Raw genomic sequence first — 19,654 nt, forward strand, 5'->3', positions numbered from 1 at the left:
CAAATGTACACAGCTTTTACTTCTAGATTAGCTGCAGTGAAATGTCTCCACACATCAGGTAATGCCCGTGGCATTTTCCTGTAAAGATTAGGAGAAAAAAATGAGTAAAAAAAACAATTCCATGTACAGATAAATAGTTAAGCAGTTAGATTAAACAACTCCTTTGTTAAGATAAATGTTTTAAAATAAAACATGTATGGAAACAGGTGAATTAACACTCCTCAGTAAAACCCACATGGTAGCAAAAACTAACTAGCAGAAGTTAACAAGTTAGAAATTATTTAAACACACTTTCCTGTAGGCTACTATTTACTAGTTAACAAAAAAATCATGTATGTCCTATAAAATATATTCACCCCACCCAGTATTGTAATCAAAACTTACCAGAAAGCATGTAGTCCTTGTCTCAGACAGTGTAGTAGTGTGGGCTCAATAGCATCTCATTAGTGTACAAGACCTTGAGAATCAGCTGTACATGTGATGGAAGACTGCACTGTACATGCAGAGGGTTGCAATTCCATTGAATTGGGGATAGTTTAACCAAAATATGCCACAAGACCTAGAATTGCCTTTATGTGTATCCCACAAAAAAAAGGTTAACTTGTTATAAGCTAACTTTTTTTGATGAATTTAAGCAAAATTCCCCAAATTCCAGGGGCTTAACTTCCCATGGAAAAATTCCAGGAAATTTACCAGAAAGTTTCCGACCCTTTGCAACCCTAATCCTGACTATCTTTCACCCTGACTCAGAAATATCTTCATGGTTCTTGCAACTGACAACTATTGGGAAACTCCACGTCGAGTTTGGAATGTGCAATGATTGCGTTAACACTGATAGGATTGTGCCAACTCATTCTAACGAGGGAAAGACAGATTTTTTTTAAATCATGAAAGACACTGGAAAAAAATGTTTACAAAATATTTAGAGAGAAAAAATGCGTATCAGGAGAGAAAAATATAGAATATATTGAAATATATCAAGTAGTATATATTTTATTGTGATTATGTTACAGTTTTGTATTTAAGAGGGTTTATTAGTTGTGACATGTTAGCACTTTGAATAAGGGTTAACTAGGGAGAAGTTACATTTGTCCTGTTTCACTGCACGAGGTGTGAAAACTGTTTTTTTTGGATATCCCACTTCCCCACGAGACATGCTCGGACAGTCACATCTAGCTGTCAGACGTTTTTTCACCTCGTCGGCTCAGAGATTCAATCCAACAACCTTTTTGGTTACTGGCCCAATGTTAACCGGTAGCTGCTGCCCTTAGTACGGGAGCTGTGTTACATTATCTTAGTAGTTTAGACACTGTAGACTGCCTTAAATCAACACTGATATTATTGTTAAACTGAATAATCCAAGTCGATAGTTATTCATTATAATATCACTAAGAAATATGTTTCTCATGATTGATCCCTTTTAAGATTTGATTTGTGTAAAACAAAACTATGCAACTAATAGGAAGGCCTGGCGTGACAGTCTGGTTAGGAAGGCCTGGCGTGACAGTCTGGTTAGGAAGGCCTGGCGTGACAGTCTGGTTAGGAAGGCCTGGCGTGACAGTCTGGTTAGGAAGGCCTGGCGTGACAGTCTGGTTAGGAAGGCCTGGCGTGACAGTCTGGTTAGGAAGGCCTGGCGTGACAGTCTGGTTGGGAAGGCCTGGCGTGACAGTCTGGTTGGGAAGGCCTGGCGTGACAGTCTGGTTAGGAAGGCCTGGCGTGACAGTCTGGTTAGGAAGGCCTGGCGTGACAGTCTGGTTAGGAAGGCCTGGCGTGACAGTCTGGTTAGGAAGGCCTGGCGTGACAGTCTGGTTAGGAAGGCCTGGCGTGACAGTCTAGTTAGGAAGGCCTGGCGTGACAGTCTGGTTAGGAAGGCCTGGCGTGACAGTCTGGTTAGGAAGGCCTGGCGTGACAGTCTGGTTAGGAAGGCCTGGCGTGACAGTCTGGTTAGGAAGGCCTGGCGTGACAGTCTAGTTAGGAAGGCCTGGCGTGACAGTCTGGTTGGGAAGGCCTGGCGTGACAGTCTGGTTAGGAAGGCCTGGCGTGACAGTCTGGTTAGGAAGGCCTGGCGTGACAGTCTGGTTAGGAAGGCCTGGCGTGACAGTCTGGTTAGGAAAGCCTGGCGTGACAGTCTAGTTAGGAAGGCCTGGCGTGACAGTCTGGTTAGGAAGGCCTGGCGTGACAGTCTGGTTAGGAAGGCCTGGCGTGACAGTCTGGTTAGGAAGGCCTGGCGTGACAGTCTGGTTAGGAAGGCCTGGCGTGACAGTCTAGTTAGGAAGGCCTGGCGTGACAGTCTGGTTAGGAAGGCCTGGCGTGACAGTCTGGTTGGGAAGGCCTGGCGTGACAGTCTGGTTGGGAAGGCCTGGCGTGACAGTCTGGTTGGGAAGGCCTGGCGTGACAGTCTGGTTGGGAAGGCCTGGCGTGACAGTCTGGTTGGGAAGACCTGGCGTGACAGTCTGGTTAAGAAGGCCTGGCGTGACAGTCTGGTAAAAAATTACAAAATCACAGACAGACAGACAGACAGACAGACAGACAGACAGACAGACAGACAGACAGACAGACAGACAGACAGACAGACAGACAGACAGACAGAGAGAGAGAGATCAAAGTTACATGGCACCATTTCATCATGCATTGGAAATATTGCACTGATACTTTAGGAAAAGTTAATCTAGGTTAATTTAACCTGATAAAGGGATTGTATTCATACAAAGGGGCATTCTGTTACAGAAAGGGGGACATATATAGACTATCTAAACAGAGGACCTGCCAGAGAAACATATTAGGAGGACAGACACGTGACTGGTGGATGCAGAGAGGGGCTCTGATAGGCTTACCTGGTCACGATGTCATCCCTGACAGGCATACCTGGTCACTATGTCATCCCTGATAGGCTTACCTGGTCACTATGTCATCCCTGACAGGCTTACCTGGTCACTATGTCATCCCTGACAGGCTTACCTGGTCACTATGTCATCCCTGACAGGCATACCTGGTCACTATGTCATCCCTGACAGGCTTACCTGGTCACTATGTCATCCCTGACAGGCTAACCTGGTCACTATGTCATCCCTGACAGGCTAACCTGGTCACTATGTCATCCCTGACAGGCTAACCTGGTCACTATGTCATCCCTGACAGGCTAACCTGGTCACTATGCCATCCCAGACAGGCTAACCTGGTCACTATGTCATCCCTGACAGGCTAACCTGGTCACTATGTCATCCCTGACAGGCTTACCTGGTCACTATGTCATCCCTGACAGGCATACCTGGTCACTATGTCATCCCTGACAGGCTTACCTGGTCACTATGTCATCCCTGACAGGCTTACCTGGTCACTATGTCATCCCTGACAGGCTTACCTGGTCACTATGTCATCCCTGACAGGCATACCTGGTCACTATGTCATCCCAGACAGGCTTACCAGGTCACTATGTCATCCCTGACAGGCTTACCTGGTCACTATGTCATCCCTGACAGGCATACCTGGTCACTATGTCATTTACTAAAAAAAATGTAACACTCAATGATATGTAAAATGTATAAAATCTGATTATGAAATGTGTATCTGAACAAAAAGATAACTATTTAAAAAGGACAATAAAAGAAACGGCTGAGACTAGAAATTGTTTTATTGCTTAATTTCCATTTGAACAAATAGCTATTGGATACTACAGGTCAGGGTAGTGGGGGGATACTACAGGTCAGGGTAGTGGGGGATACTACAGGTCAGGGTAGGGGGGGCTACTACAGGTCAGGGTAGTGGGGGGGGATACTACAGGTCAGGGTAGTGGGGGGGTACTACAGGTCAGGGTAGTGGGGGGATACTACAGGTCAGGGTAGTGGGGGGATACTACAGGTCAGGGTAGTGGGGGGGATACTACAGGTCAGGGTAGTGGGGGGATACTACAGGTCAGGGTAGTGGGGGGATACTACAGGTCAGGGTAGTGGGGGGGTACTACAGGTCAGGGTAGTGGGGGGTACTACAGGTCAGGGTAGTGGGGGATACTACAGGTCAGGGTAGTGGGGGGGATACTACAGGTCAGGGTAGTGGGGGGGATACTACAGGTCAGGGGTGTGGTACTACAGTCAGGGTAGGGGGGGGTACTACAGGTCAGGGTAGTGGGGGGGATACTACAGGTCATGGTAGTGGGGGGATACTACAAGTCAGGGTAGTGGGGGGTACTACAGGTCAGGGTAGTGTAGGATACTACAGGTCAGGGTAGTGGGGGGGATACTACAGGTCAGGGTAGTGGGGAGATACTACAGGTCAGGGTAGTGGGGGGGGTACTACAGGTCAGGGTAGTGGGGAGATACTACAGGTCAGGGTAGTGGGGGGGATGCTACAGGTCAGGGTAGTGGGGGGTACTACAGGTCAGGGTAGTGGGGGGATACTACAGGTCAGGGTAGTGGGGAGATACTACAGGTCAGGGTAGTGGGGAGATACTACAGGTCAGGGTAGGGGGGGCTACTACAGGTCAGGGTAGGGAGGGCTACTACAGGTCAGGGTAGTGGGGGGGATACTACAGGTCAGGGTAGTGGGGGGGGTACTACAGGTCAGGGTAGTGGGGAGATACTACAGGTCAGGGTAGTGGGGGGGATACTACAGGTCAGGGTAGTGGGGGGGATACTACAGGTCAGGGTAGTGGGGGGGGTACTACAGGTCAGGGTAGTGGGGGGTACTACAGGTCAGGGTAGTGGGGGATACTACAGGTCAGGGTAGTGGGGGAGGATACTACAGGTCAGGGTAGTGGGGGGATACTACAGGTCAGGGTAGTGGGGGGGATACTACAGGTCAGGGTAGTGGGGGGATACTACAGGTCAGGGTAGTGGGGGGGTACTACAGGTCAGGGTAGTGGGGGGATACTACAGGTCAGGGTAGTGGGGGATACTACAGGTCAGGGTAGTGGGGGGATACTACAGGTCAGGGTAGTGGGGGGGTACTACAGGTCAGGGTAGTGGGGGGGTACTACAGGTCAGGGTAGTGGGGAGATACTACAGGTCAGGGCAGTGGGGGGATACTACAGGTCAGGGTAGTGGGGGAGTACTACAGGTCAGGGTAGTGGGGGGATACTACAGGTCAGGGTAGTGGGGGGGATACTACAGGTCAGGGTAGTGGGGGGGATACTACAGGTCAGGGTAGTGGGGGAGTACTACAGGTCAGGATAGTGGGGGGATACTACAGGTCAGGGTAGTGGGGGGGATACTACAGGTCAGGGTAGTGGGGGGGATACTACAGGTCAGGGTAGTGGGGGGTACTACAGGTCAGGGTAGTGGGGGGGATACTACAGGTCAGGGTAGTGGGGGGATACTACAGGTCAGGGTAGTGGGGGGTTCTACAAGTCAGGGTAGTGGGGGGATACTACAGGTCAGGGTAGTGGGGGGATACTACAGGTCAGGGTAGTGGGGGGATACTACAGGTCAGGGTAGTGGGGGGATACTACAGGTCAGGGTAGTGGGGGGATACTACAGGTGTGGGTAGTGGGGGATACTACAGGTCAGGGTAGTGGGGGGGATACTACAGGTCAGGGTAGTGGGGGATACTACAGGTCAGGGTAGTGGGGGGGATAATACAGGTCAGGGTAGTGGGGGGATACTACAGGTCAGGGTAGTGGGGGGATACTACAGGTCAGGGTAGTGGGGGGATACTACAGGTCAGGGTAGTGGGGGGGATACTACAGGTCAGGGTAGTGGGGGGATACTACAGGTCAGGGTAGTGGGGGGATACTACAGGTCAGGGTAGTGGGGGGATACTACAGGTCAGGGTAGTGGGGGGGTACTACAGGTCAGGGTAGTGGGGGGGTACTACAGGTCAGGGTAGTGGGGGGATACTACAGGTCAGGGTAGTGGGGGATACTACAGGTCAGGGTAGTGGGGGGGATACTACAGGTCAGGGTAGTGGGGGATACTACAGGTCAGGGTAGTGGGGGGATACTACAGGTCAGGGTAGTGGGGGGATACTACAGGTCAGGGTAGTGGGGAGATACTACAGGTCAGGGTAGTGGGGGATACTACAGGTCAGGGTAGTGGGGGGGATACTACAGGTCAGGGTAGTGGGGGGATACTACAGGTCAGGGTAGTGGGGGGGATACTACAGGTCAGGGTAGTGGGGGGGATACTACAGGTCAGGGTAGTGGGGGGGGATACTACAGGTCAGGGTAGTGGGGGGATACTACAGGTCAGGGTAGTGGGGGGATACTACAGGTCAGGGTAGTGGGGGATACTACAGGTCAGGGTAGTGGGGAGATACTACAGGTCAGGTAGTGGGGGATACTACAGGTCAGGGTAGTGGGGGGATACTACAGGTCAGGGTAGTGGGGGGATACTACAGGTCAGGGTAGTGGGGGGGATACTACAGGTCAGGGTAGTGGGGGGTACTACAGGTCAGGGTAGTGGGGGGGATACTACAGGTCAGGGTAGTGGGGGGATACTACAGGTCAGGGTAGTGGGGGGATACTACAGGTCAGGGTAGTGGGGGGGATACTACAGGTCAGGGTAGTGGGGGGATACTACAGGTCAGGGTATTGTGGGGGTACTACAGGTCAGGGTAGTGGGGGGGTACTACAGGTCAGGGTAGTGGGGGATACTACAGGTCAGGGTATTGTGGGGGTAACACAGGTCAGGGTAGTGGGGGGGTACTACAGGTCAGGGTAGTGGGGGATACTACAGGTCAGGGTAGTGGGGGGATACTACAGGTCAGGGTAGTGGGGGGGGTACTACAGGTCAGGGTAGTGGGGGGATACTACCGGTCAGGGTAGTGGGGGGGTACTACAGGTCAGGGTAGTGGGGGGGTACTACAGGTCTGGGTAGTGGGGGGATACTACAGGTCAGGGTAGTGGGGGGGATACTACAGGTCAGGGTAGTGGGGGGATACTACAGGTCAGGGTAGTGGGGGATATTACAGGTCAGGGTAGTGGGGGGGATACTACAGGTCAGGGTAGTGGGGGGATACTACAGGTCAGGGTAGTGGGGGGGATACTACAGGTCAGGGTAGTGGGGGGATACTACAGGTCAGGGTAGTGGGGGGATACTACAGGTCAGGGTAGTGGGGGGGTTCTACAAGTCAGGGTAGTGGGGGGATACTACAGGTCAGGGTAGTGGGGGGATACTACAGGTCAGGGTAGTGGGGGGATACTACAGGTCAGGGTAGTGGGGGGGATACTACAGGTCAGGGTAGTGGGGGGATACTACAGGTCAGGGTAGTGGGGGATACTACAGGTCAGGCTAGTGGGGGGATACTACAGGTCAGGGTAGTGGGGGGGTACTACAGGTCAGGGTAGTGGGGGGGTACTACAGGTCAGGGTAGTGGGGGGATACTACAGGTCAGGGTAGTGGGGGATACTACAGGTCAGGGTAGTGGGGGGGATACTACAGGTCAGGGTAGTGGGGGATACTACAGGTCAGGGTAGTGGGGGGATACTACAGGTCAGGGTAGTGGGGGGATACTACAGGTCAGGGTAGTGGGGAGATACTACAGGTCAGGGTAGTGGGGGATACTACAGGTCAGGGTAGTGGGGGGGATACTACAGGTCAGGGTAGTGGGGGGATACTACAGGTCAGGGTAGTGGGGGGGATACTACAGGTCAGGGTAGTGGGGGGGTACTACGGTGGGGGGGGATACTACAGGTCAGGGTAGTGGGGGGATACTACAGGTCAGGGTAGTGGGGGGATACTACAGGTCAGGGTAGTGGGGGGGGATACTACAGGTCAGGGTAGTGGGGGGATACTACAGGTCAGGGTATTGTGGGGGTACTACAGGTCAGGGTAGTGGGGGGGTACTACAGGTCAGGGTAGTGGGGGATACTACAGGTCAGGGTATTGTGGGGGTAACACAGGTCAGGGTAGTGGGGGGGTACTACAGGTCAGGGTAGTGGGGGATACTACAGGTCAGGGTAGTGGGGGATACTACAGGTCAGGGTAGTGGGGGGGTACTACAGGTCAGGGTAGTGGGGGGATACTACCGGTCAGGGTAGTGGGGGGGGTACTACAGGTCAGGGTAGTGGGGGGGTACTACAGGTCTGGGTAGTGGGGGGATACTACAGGTCAGGGTAGTGGGGGGGATACTACAGGTCAGGGTAGTGGGGGGATACTACAGGTCAGGGTAGTGGGGGATATTACAGGTCAGGGTAGTGGGGGGGGATACTACAGGTCAGGGTAGTGGGGGGGATACTACAGGTCAGGGTAGTGGGGGGGATACTACAGGTCAGGGTAGTGGGGGGGATACTACAGGTCAGGGTAGTGGGGGGGTACTACAGGTCAGGGTAGTGGGTGGGTACTACAGGTCAGGGTAGTGGGGGGGTACTACAGGTCAGGGTAGTGGGGGATACTACAGGTCTGGGTAGTGGGGGGCGTACTACAGGTCTGGGTAGTGGGGGGGATACTACAGGTCAGGGTAGTGGGGGATACTACAGTTCAGGGTAGTGGGGGATACTACAGGTCAGGGTAGTGGGGGATACTACAGGTCAGGGTAGTGGGGGGGGTACTACTGGTCAGGGTAGTGGGGGGGATACTACAGGTCAGGGTAGTGGGGGGGATACTACAGGTCAGGGTAGTGGGGGGGATACTACAGGTCAGGGTAGTGGGGGGATACTACAGGTCAGGGTAGTGGGGGGGATACTACAGGTCAGGGTAGTGGGGGGGTACTACAGGTCAGGGTAGTGGGGGGGTACTACAGGTCAGGGTAGTGTGGGGGGTACTACAGGTCAGGGTAGTGGGGGGGTACTACAGGTCAGGGTAGTGGGGGGGATACTACAGGTCAGGGTAGTGGGGGGATACTACAGGTCTGGGTAGTGGGGGGCGTACTACAGGTCTGGGTAGTGGGGGGATACTACAGGTCTGGGTAGTGGGGGGGTACTACAGGTCAGGGTAGTGGGGGGGTACTACAGGTCAGGGTAGTGGGGGGATACTACAGGTCAGGGTAGTGGGGGGGATACTACAGGTCAGGGTAGTGGGGGGGATACTACAGGTCAGGGTAACGGGGGGGATACTACAGGTCAGGGTAGTGGGGGGGTACTACAGGTCAGGGTAGTGGGGGGGTACTACAGGTCAGGGTAACGGGGGGATACTACAGGTCAGGGTAGTGGGGGATACTACAGGTCAGGGTAGTGGGGGGGATACTACAGGTCAGGGTAACGGGGGGGTACTACAGGTCAGGGTAGTGGGGGGATACTACAGGTCAGGGTAGTGGGGGGATACTACAGGTCAGGGTAGTGGGGGGGATACTACAGGTCAGGGTAGTGGGGGATGCTACAGGTCAGGGTAGTGGGGGGATATTACAGGTCAGGGTAGTGGGGGGATACTACAGGTCAGGGTAGTGGGGGGGTACTACAGGTCAGGGTAGTGGGGGGATACTACAGGTCAGGGTAGTGGGGGGATACTACAGGTCAGGGTAGTGGGGGGATACTACAGGTCAGGGTAGTGGGGGGATACTACAGGTCAGGGTAGTGGGGGGATACTACAGGTCAGGGTAGTGGGGGGATACTACAGGTCAGGGTAGTGGGGGGATACTACAGGTCAGGGTAGTGGGGGATACTACAGGTCAGGGTAGTGGGGGGATACTACAGGTCAGGGTAGTGGGGGGATACTACAGGTCAGGGTAGTGGGGGGGGTACTACAGGTCAGGGTAGTGGGGGGGATACTACAGGTCAGGGTAGTGGGGGGGTACTACAGGTCAGGGTAGTGGGGGGGATACTACAGGTCAGGGTAGTGGGGGATACTACAGGTCAGGGTAGTGGGGAGATACTACAGGGGGAAGCACTTTAATCATATATTTTCTTTTCAATCTCCTCCATTTCCACTAACCGAAGCTTATTGTATGGATTTGTTTTTTAAATTAATAATGTAAAATTAACATTTGTACAGAAAGACTCATGTGAACGCCAAATTACACAGGAGGAACTTCTAGATGCAATTAAAGACTTTAAGTCCAGGAAAACTCCAGAGCTGGATGGCATACCAGTGGAGGTATACCAAACTCCAGGGGCTGGAGGGCATACCAGTGGAGGTATACCAAACTCCAGGGCTGGATGGCATACCAGTGGAGGTATACCAAACTCCAGGGGCTGGAGGGCATACCAGTGGAGGTATACCAAACTCCAGGGCTGGATGGCATACCAGTGGAGGTATACCAAACTCCAGGGCTGGATGGCATACCAGTGGAGGTATACCAAACCCTTTTTAATTCACTCAGAAGACCATTATTAGCATGTTTTAACCACTCCTGTATAAATGGTAGATTATCAGATACTTAACAGCAAGGTCTGATTTAATTTTTACTGAAACAAGACTCAAGTGGTAAATATAAAGATCCAGTCCATTTAACAAATTGGAGGCCCCTTACACTTCAGTGTTGTGATGCAAAAATTATATCAAAATGCACAGGACTTAGAATTAAAAAGGTCTTGTCGGATATTATTCGTCCTAATCAGACAGGTTTTTTTACATGGACAATACATTGAAAATAATATAAGACACATTGAAAACTGACTTTGAAAAGGCTTTTGATAAAGTATGACTGGAATTTATATTTAAACGCCTGGAATATTTTAATTTTGGAGAATCTCATAAAATGTGTTAAAGGTATGTATAGTAATCCTAGGTGTAAAATTGTAAATAATGGCTACTTCTCAGAAACGATTAAACTGTCGTGGAGTAAAACAAGGTTGTCCACTATCGGCATATCTATTTATTATGGCCATCCTTGCTAACATGGAAAGGAAAATACCTGTCTATTTGTGGAAAAATTCACCTGAAGTAATATCCCAGTTTACTTATTTGCTTATGGTCTTGGCTACACTTAGCGACCAGATTTTTAATTTTTTATTATATGAGCAAAAATATATAAAATTTTATTTGGAATGTCAAGCCAGACAATTTATATGATGAATATGATTTTGGAGGGCAGAAATTCTTAAATATTAAGCGTTAGACTTCTCACTAAAGGCGTCAGTCATACAAAAGTTATACTTAAGTCCAAACTGGTTCTCTTGCACATTAGTGAGAATTTCTCACCTATAATAATGGCCTTTTTCCCTTTATTCAGATTACGACCTCTCACTTTTCGTTATTTGAAAATTAAATAATCTCCAAAATATCGCTATTTTTAAAACAAGCCATTGAAAGTTGGCTGCAATTTCAGTTTAATTATCCAGAAAATACTGAACAAATAATACTGCAAATATTGTGGTTAATTAAAATCCAAAATAATAATTGATAAAAATCCATTGTTTAAAAAAAATATATATATATACAAAAATGTATAATTTTTGTTAATGATATCATAAATTGGACTGGTGGAGTTGTCACACATGCAGCTAATACAAATATATGGAAATGTCTGCGCAACACAACTAATTGCATTACTGCAAAAATGTAAGAGGCAAGTAGAAGCTTGAAAAAGTAAGGAACTTGTCTGTCGGCCCTGTATTAAAGACCAAAATTGGTTAAAGAAAAATTTGATAAATAAAAAAGAATCCCAGTTTAATTTTAGAAACAAAAAATGTACAGCTGTGTCATATAGATTGCAAAATATTTGGGAAGAGATTTTCGATGTACCGATTCCATGGCACATGGTTTATGAACTGATGCGCAAAACAACGGCAGATTTAAATTATTATACAAAATTCTTGCAACCAATAAAATGTTATATATACACTACCGTTCAAAATATTTGGGGTCACTTAGAAATGTTCTTGTTTTTGAAAGAAAAGCAATTTTTTTGTCCATTAAAATAGCATAAAGTTGATCAGAAATACAGTGTAGACATTGTTAATGTTGTAAATGACTATTGTAGCTGGAAACGGCTGATTTCTTTATGGAATATCTACATAGGCGTACAGAGGCCCATTATCAGCAACCATCACTCCTGTGTTCCAATGGCACGTTGCGTTAGCTAATCCAAGTTTATAATTTTAAAAGGCTAATTGATCATTAGAAAACCCTTTTGCAATTATGTTAGCACAGCTAACGATCGGGATTTTTGGAGAAATGTCCTCTGCTCTGATGAAACAAAATAATAACTGTTTGGCCATAATGACCATCGTTGTGTTTGGAGGAAAAAGCGGGAGGCTTGCAAGCCGAAGAACACCATCCCAACCGTGAAGCACGGGGGTGGCAGCATCATGTTGTGGGGGTGCTTTGCTGCAGGAGGGACTGGTGCACTTCACAAAATAGATGGCATCATGAGGCAGGAAAATTATGTGGATATATGGAAGCAACATCTCAAGACATCAGTCAGAAAGTTAAAGCTTGTTTGCAAATGGGTCTTCCAAATGGACAATGACCCCAAGCATACTTCCAAAGTTGTGGCAAATGGCTTAAGGACACCAAAGTCAAGGTATTGGAGTGACCATCACAAAGCCCTGACCACAATCCCATAGAAAATTTGTGGGCAGAACTGAACAAGCGTGTGTGAGCAAGGAGGCCTACAAACCTGACTCAGTTTCACCAAGCTTCACCAGAAGCTTGTGGAAGGCTACCCAAAACGTTTGACCCAAGTTAAACAATTTAAAGGCAATTCTACCAAATACTAATTGAGTGTATGTACATTTCTGACCTACTGGGAATGTGATGAAATAAATAAAAGCTGAAATAAATCACTCTCTACTATTATTCTGACATTTCACATTCTTAAAATAAAGTGGTGATCCTAACTGACCTAAGACAGGGGATTTTTACTAGGATTAAATGTCAGGAATTGTGAAAAACTGAGTTTAAATGTATTTGGCTAAGGTGTATGTAGTAACCTTCTGACTTCAACTGTATATGTACACTACCATTAAATTAACATGAAATTGATCAGAAATACAGTGTAGACATTCTTAATGTTGTAAATGACTATTGTAGCTGGAAACGGCTAATTATGTAATATCTACATAGGCGTACAGAGGCCCATTATCAGCAACCATCACTCCTGTGTTCCAATGGCACGTTGTGTTAGCTAATCCAAGTTTTATAATTTTAAAAGGCTAATTGATCATTAGAAAACCCCTTTTACAATTATGTTAGCACAGCTGAAAACTATTTTCCTGGTTTAAAGAAGCTCTCCAACTGGACTGTAGAGCTTGACCTCTTGACCTTCTTTAAGGCACCCAGAATGCAATGTTTATTCCCCATAATGCAACATGTATATAGATGGTGGACTGGGAACGAGGGTACAGTCATATAGCTGCTCTGTACTACAACACCTACAACAACTAGCTACTGTACAGTGACTGTGGCTATAACATATAGCTTTCCCTCATCCCACATTGACTATTATCAGATGAATGCTGAATGGCCGTGCTGCAGTACTATGTTTAAATCAAATCATATTGGTGACATACACATGGTTAGCAGATGTTAATGCGAGTGTAGCGAAATGCTTGTGCTTCTAGTTCCGACCATGCAGTAATATCTAACAAGTAATCTACCAATTCCACAACAACTACCTTATACACACAAGTGTAAATGAATGAATAAGAATATGTACATATAAATATATGGATGAGCGATGGCCGAACGGCATAGGCAAGATGCAGTAGATGGTATAGAGTACAGTGTATACATATGAGATGAGTAATGTAGGGTATGTAAACATATAAAAGTGGCATTGTTTAAAGTGGCTAGTGATACATTACATCAAGATGGCAATATGCAGTAGATGGTATAGAGTACAGTATATACATATGAGATGAGTAATGTAGGGTATGTAAACATTATATAAAGTGGCTACTGATAAATTGATTACATCAATTTCTCCATTATTAAAGTGGCTTGAGTTGAGTCAGTATGTTGGCAGCAGCCACTCAATGTTAGTGATGGCTGTTTAACAGTCTGATGGCCTTGAGATAGAAGCTGTTTTTCAGTCTCTCGGTTCCAGCTTTGATGCACCTGTACTGACCTCGCCTTCTGGATGATAGCGGGGTGAACACATGGATGTTGATGTGAATAAAGACTGGTGTTGCTCCCTCTCTCTCTCTGCCACTGTGTCAAATCAAATCAAATTGTATTAGTCACATACACCGAATACAACCTCACAGTGAAATGCTGAATACAACAGGTGTAGTAGACCTCACAGTGAAATGCTGAATACAACAGGTGTAGTAGACCTCACAGTGAAATGCTGAATACAACAGGTGTAGTAGACCTCACAGTGAAATGCTGAATACAACAGGTGTAGTAGAACTTACAGTGAAATGCTGAATAAAACAGGTGTAGTAGACCTCACAGTGAAATGCTGAATACAACAGGTGTAGTAGACCTCACAGTGAAATGCTGAATACAACAGGTGTAGTAGACCTTACAGTGAAATGCTGAATACAACAGGTGTAGTAGACCTCACAGTGAAATGCTGAATACAACAGGTGTAGTAGACCTCACAGTGAAATGCTGAATACAACAGGTGTAGTAGACCTCACAGTGAAATGCTGAATACAACAGGTGTAGTAGACCTCACAGTGAAATGCTGAATACAACAGGTGTAGACCTCACAGTGAAATGCTGAATACAACAGGTGTAGACCTCACAGTGAAATGCTGAATACAACAGGTGTAGTAGACCTTACAGTGAAATGCTGAATACAACAGGTGTAGTAGACCTCACAGTGAAATGCTGAATACAACAGGTGTAGTAGACCTCACAGTGAAATGCTGAATACAACAGGTGTAGACCTCACAGTGAAATGCTGAATACAACAGGTGTAGACCTCACAGTGAAATGCTGAATACAACAGGTGTAGTAGACCTCACAGTGAAATGCTGAATACAACAGGTGTAGTAGACCTTACAGTGAAATGCTGAATACAACAGGTGTAGTAGACCTCACAGTGACATGCTGAATACAACAGGTGTAGTAGACCTCACAGTGACATGCTGAATACAACAGGTGTAGTAGACCTCACAGTGAAATGCTGAATACAACAGGTGTAGTAGACCTCACAGTGAAATGCTGAATACAACAGGTGTAGTAGACCTTACAGTGAAATGCTGAATACAACAGGTGTAGTAGACCTCACAGTGAAATGCTGAATACAACAGGTGTAGTAGACCTCACAGTGAAATGCTGAATACAACAGGTGTAGTAGACCTCACAGTGAAATGCTGAATACAACAGGTGTAGACCTCACAGTGAAATTCTGAATACAACAGGTGTAGACCTCAAAGTGAAATGCTGAATACAACAGGTGTAGTAGACCTCACAGTGTAATGCTGAATACAACAGGTGTAGTAGACCTTACAGTGAAATGCTGAATACAACAGGTGTAGTAGACCTCACAGTGAAATGCTGAATACAGCAGGTGTAGTAGACCTTACAGTGAAATGCTGAATACAACAGGTGTAGTAGACCTTACAGTGAAATGCTGAATACAACAGGTGTAGTAGACCTTACAGTGAAATGCTGAATACAACAGGTGTAGTAGACCTCACAGTGAAATGCTGAATACAACAGGTGTAGTAGACCTTACAGTGAAATGCTGAATACAACAGGTGTAGTAGACCTCACAGTGAAATGCTGAATACAACAGGTGTAGTAGACCTCACAGTGAAATGCTGAATACAACAGGTGTAGTAGACCTCACAGTGAAATGCTGAATGCAACAGGTGTAGTAGACCTCACAGTGAAATGCTGAATACAACAGGTGTAGTAGACCTCACAGTGAAATGCTGAATACAACAGGTGTAGTAGACCTCACAGTGAAATGCTGAATACAACAGGTGTAGTAGACCTCACAGTGAAATGCTGAATACAACAGGTGTAGTAGACCTTACAGTGAAATGCTGAATACAACAGGTGTAGTAGACCTCACAGTGAAATGCTGAATACAACAGGTGTAGTAGACCTCACAGTGAAATGCTGAATACAACAGTGTAGTAGACCTCACAGTGAAATGCTGAATACAACAGGTGTAGTAGACCTCACAGTGAAATGCTGAATACAACAGGTGTAGTAGACCTCACAGTGAAATGCTGAAACAACAGGTTGTAGTAGACCTCACAGAATGAAATGCTGAATACAACAGGTGTAAGTAAGACCTCACAGTGAAATGCTGAATACAACAGGTGTAGTAGGACCTCACAGTGAAATGCTGAATACAACAGGTGTAGTAGACCTCACAGTGAAATGCTGAATACAACAGGTTGTAGTAGACCTCACAGTGAAGATGCGGAATACCAACCGTGTAGTAGACCTTACAGTGAAATGCTGAATACAACAGGTGTAGTAGACCTCAAGTGAAATGCTGAAGTACAACAGTGTAGTAGACCTCTACAGTGAATGCTGAAATACAACAGGTGTAGTAGACCTCACAGTGAAATGCTGAATACAACAGGTTGTAGACCTCACAGTGAAATGCTGAATACAACAGGTGTAGACCTCACAGTGAAATGGATGAATACAAACAGGTGTAGTAGACCTCACAGTGAAATGCTGAATACAACAGGTGTAGACCTTACAGTGAATGCTGAATACAACAGTGTAGTAGACCTCACAGTGAAATGCTGAATACAACAGGTGTAGTAGACCTTACAGTGAAATGCTGAATACAACAGGTGTAGACTACAGTGAAATGCTGAATACAACAGGTGTAGTAGACCTCACAGTGAAATGCTGAATACAACAGGTGTAGTAGACCTTACAGTGAAATGCTGAATACAACAGGTGTAGTAGACCTCACGGTGAAATGCTGAATACAACAGGTGTAGTAGACCTCACAGTGAAATGCTGAATACAACAGGTGTAGACCTCACAGTGAAATGCTGAATACAACAGGTGTAGACCTCACAGTGAAATGCTGAATACAACAGGTGTAGTAGACCTTACAGTGAAATGCTGAATACAACAGGTGTAGTAGACCTCACAGTGAAATGCTGAATACAGCAGGTGTAGTAGACCTTACAGTGAAATGCTGAATACAACAGGTGTAGTAGACCTTACAGTGAAATGCTGAATACAACAGGTGTAGTAGACCTTACAGTGAAATGCTGAATACAACAGGTGTAGTAGACCTCACAGTGAAATGCTGAATACAACAGGTGTAGTAGACCTTACAGTGAAATGCTGAATACAACAGGTGTAGTAGACCTCACAGTGAAATGCTGAATACAACAGGTGTAGTAGACCTCACAGTGAAATGCTGAATACAACAGGTGTAGTAGACCTCACAGTGAAATGCTGAATGCAACAGGTGTAGTAGACCTCACAGTGAAATGCTGAATACAACAGGTGTAGTAGACCTTACAGTGAAATGCTGAATACAACAGGTGTAGTAGACCTCACAGTGAAATGCTGAATACAACAGGTGTAGTAGACCTCACAGTGAAATGCTGAATACAACAGGTGTAGTAGACCTCACAGTGAAATGCTGAATACAACAGGTGTAGACCTCACAGTGAAATTCTGAATACAACAGGTGTAGACCTCAAAGTGAAATGCTGAATACAACAGGTGTAGTAGACCTCACAGTGTAATGCTGAATACAACAGGTGTAGTAGACCTTACAGTGAAATGCTGAATACAACAGGTGTAGTAGACCTCACAGTGAAATGCTGAATACAGCAGGTGTAGTAGACCTTACAGTGAAATGCTGAATACAACAGGTGTAGTAGACCTTACAGTGAAATGCTGAATACAACAGGTGTACTAGACCTTACAGTGAAATGCTGAATACAACAGGTGTAGTAGACCTCACAGTGAAATGCTGAATACAACAGGTGTAGTAGACCTTACAGTGAAATGCTGAATACAACAGGTGTAGTAGACCTCACAGTGAAATGCTGAATACAACAGGTGTAGTAGACCTCACAGTGAAATGCTGAATACAACAGGTGTAGTAGACCTCACAGTGAAATGCTGAATGCAACAGGTGTAGTAGACCTCACAGTGAAATGCTGAATACAACAGGTGTAGTAGACCTCACAGTGAAATGCTGAATACAACAGGTGTAGTAGACCTCACAGTGAAATGCTGAATACAACAGGTGTAGTAGACCTCACAGTGAAATGCTGAATACAACAGGTGTAGTAGACCTTACAGTGAAATGCTGAATACAACAGGTGTAGTAGACCTCACAGTGAAATGCTGAATACAACAGGTGTAGTAGACCTCACAGTGAAATGCTGAATACAACAGGTGTAGTAGACCTCACAGTGAAATGCTGAATACAACAGGTGTAGTAGACCTTACAGTGAAATGCTGAATACAACAGGTGTAGTAGACCTCACAGTGAAATGCTGAATACAACAGGTGTAGTAGACCTCACAGTGAAATGCTGAATACAACAGGTGTAGTAGACCTCACAGTGAAATGCTGAATACAACAGGTGTAGACCTCACAGTGAAATGCTGAATACAACAGGTGTAGACCTCACAGTGAAATGGTGAATACAACAGGTGTAGTAGACCTCACAGTGAAATGCTGAATACAACAGGTGTAGACCTTACAGTGAAATGCTGAATACAACAGGTGTAGTAGACCTCACAGTGAAATGCTGAATACAACAGGTGTAGTAGACCTTACAGTGAAATGCTGAATACAACAGGTGTAGTAGACCTCACAGTGAAATGCTGAATACAACAGGTGTAGTAGACCTCACAGTGAAATGCTGAATACAACAGGTGTAGTAGACCTCACAGTGAAATGCTGAATGCAACAGGTGTAGTAGACCTCACAGTGAAATGCTGAATACAACAGGTGTAGTAGACCTTACAGTGAAATGCTGAATACAACAGGTGTAGTAGACCTCACAGTGAAATGCTGAATACAACAGGTGTAGTAGACCTCACAGTGAAATGCTGAATACAACAGGTGTAGTAGACCTCACAGTGAAATGCTGAATACAACAGGTGTAGACCTCACAGTGAAATTCTGAATACAACAGGTGTAGACCTCAAAGTGAAATGCTGAATACAACAGGTGTAGTAGACCTCACAGTGTAATGCTGAATACAACAGGTGTAGTAGACCTTACAGTGAAATGCTGAATACAACAGGTGTAGTAGACCTCACAGTGAAATGCTGAATACAGCAGGTGTAGTAGACCTTACAGTGAAATGCTGAATACAACAGGTGTAGTAGACCTTACAGTGAAATGCTGAATACAACAGGTGTACTAGACCTTACAGTGAAATGCTGAATACAACAGGTGTAGTAGACCTCACAGTGAAATGCTGAATACAACAGGTGTAGTAGACCTTACAGTGAAATGCTGAATACAACAGGTGTAGTAGACCTCACAGTGAAATGCTGAATACAACAGGTGTAGTAGACCTCACAGTGAAATGCTGAATACAACAGGTGTAGTAGACCTCACAGTGAAATGCTGAATGCAACAGGTGTAGTAGACCTCACAGTGAAATGCTGAATACAACAGGTGTAGTAGACCTCACAGTGAAATGCTGAATACAACAGGTGTAGTAGACCTCACAGTGAAATGCTGAATACAACAGGTGTAGTAGACCTCACAGTGAAATGCTGAATACAACAGGTGTAGTAGACCTTACAGTGAAATGCTGAATACAACAGGTGTAGTAGACCTCACAGTGAAATGCTGAATACAACAGGTGTAGTAGACCTCACAGTGAAATGCTGAATACAACAGGTGTAGTAGACCTCACAGTGAAATGCTGAATACAACAGGTGTAGTAGACCTTACAGTGAAATGCTGAATACAACAGGTGTAGT

The sequence above is a fragment of the Salmo trutta genome, chromosome 20 (assembly GCF_901001165.1).
Source record: "Salmo trutta chromosome 20, fSalTru1.1, whole genome shotgun sequence".
NCBI classification, from domain to species: Eukaryota; Metazoa; Chordata; class Actinopteri; order Salmoniformes; family Salmonidae; genus Salmo; species Salmo trutta.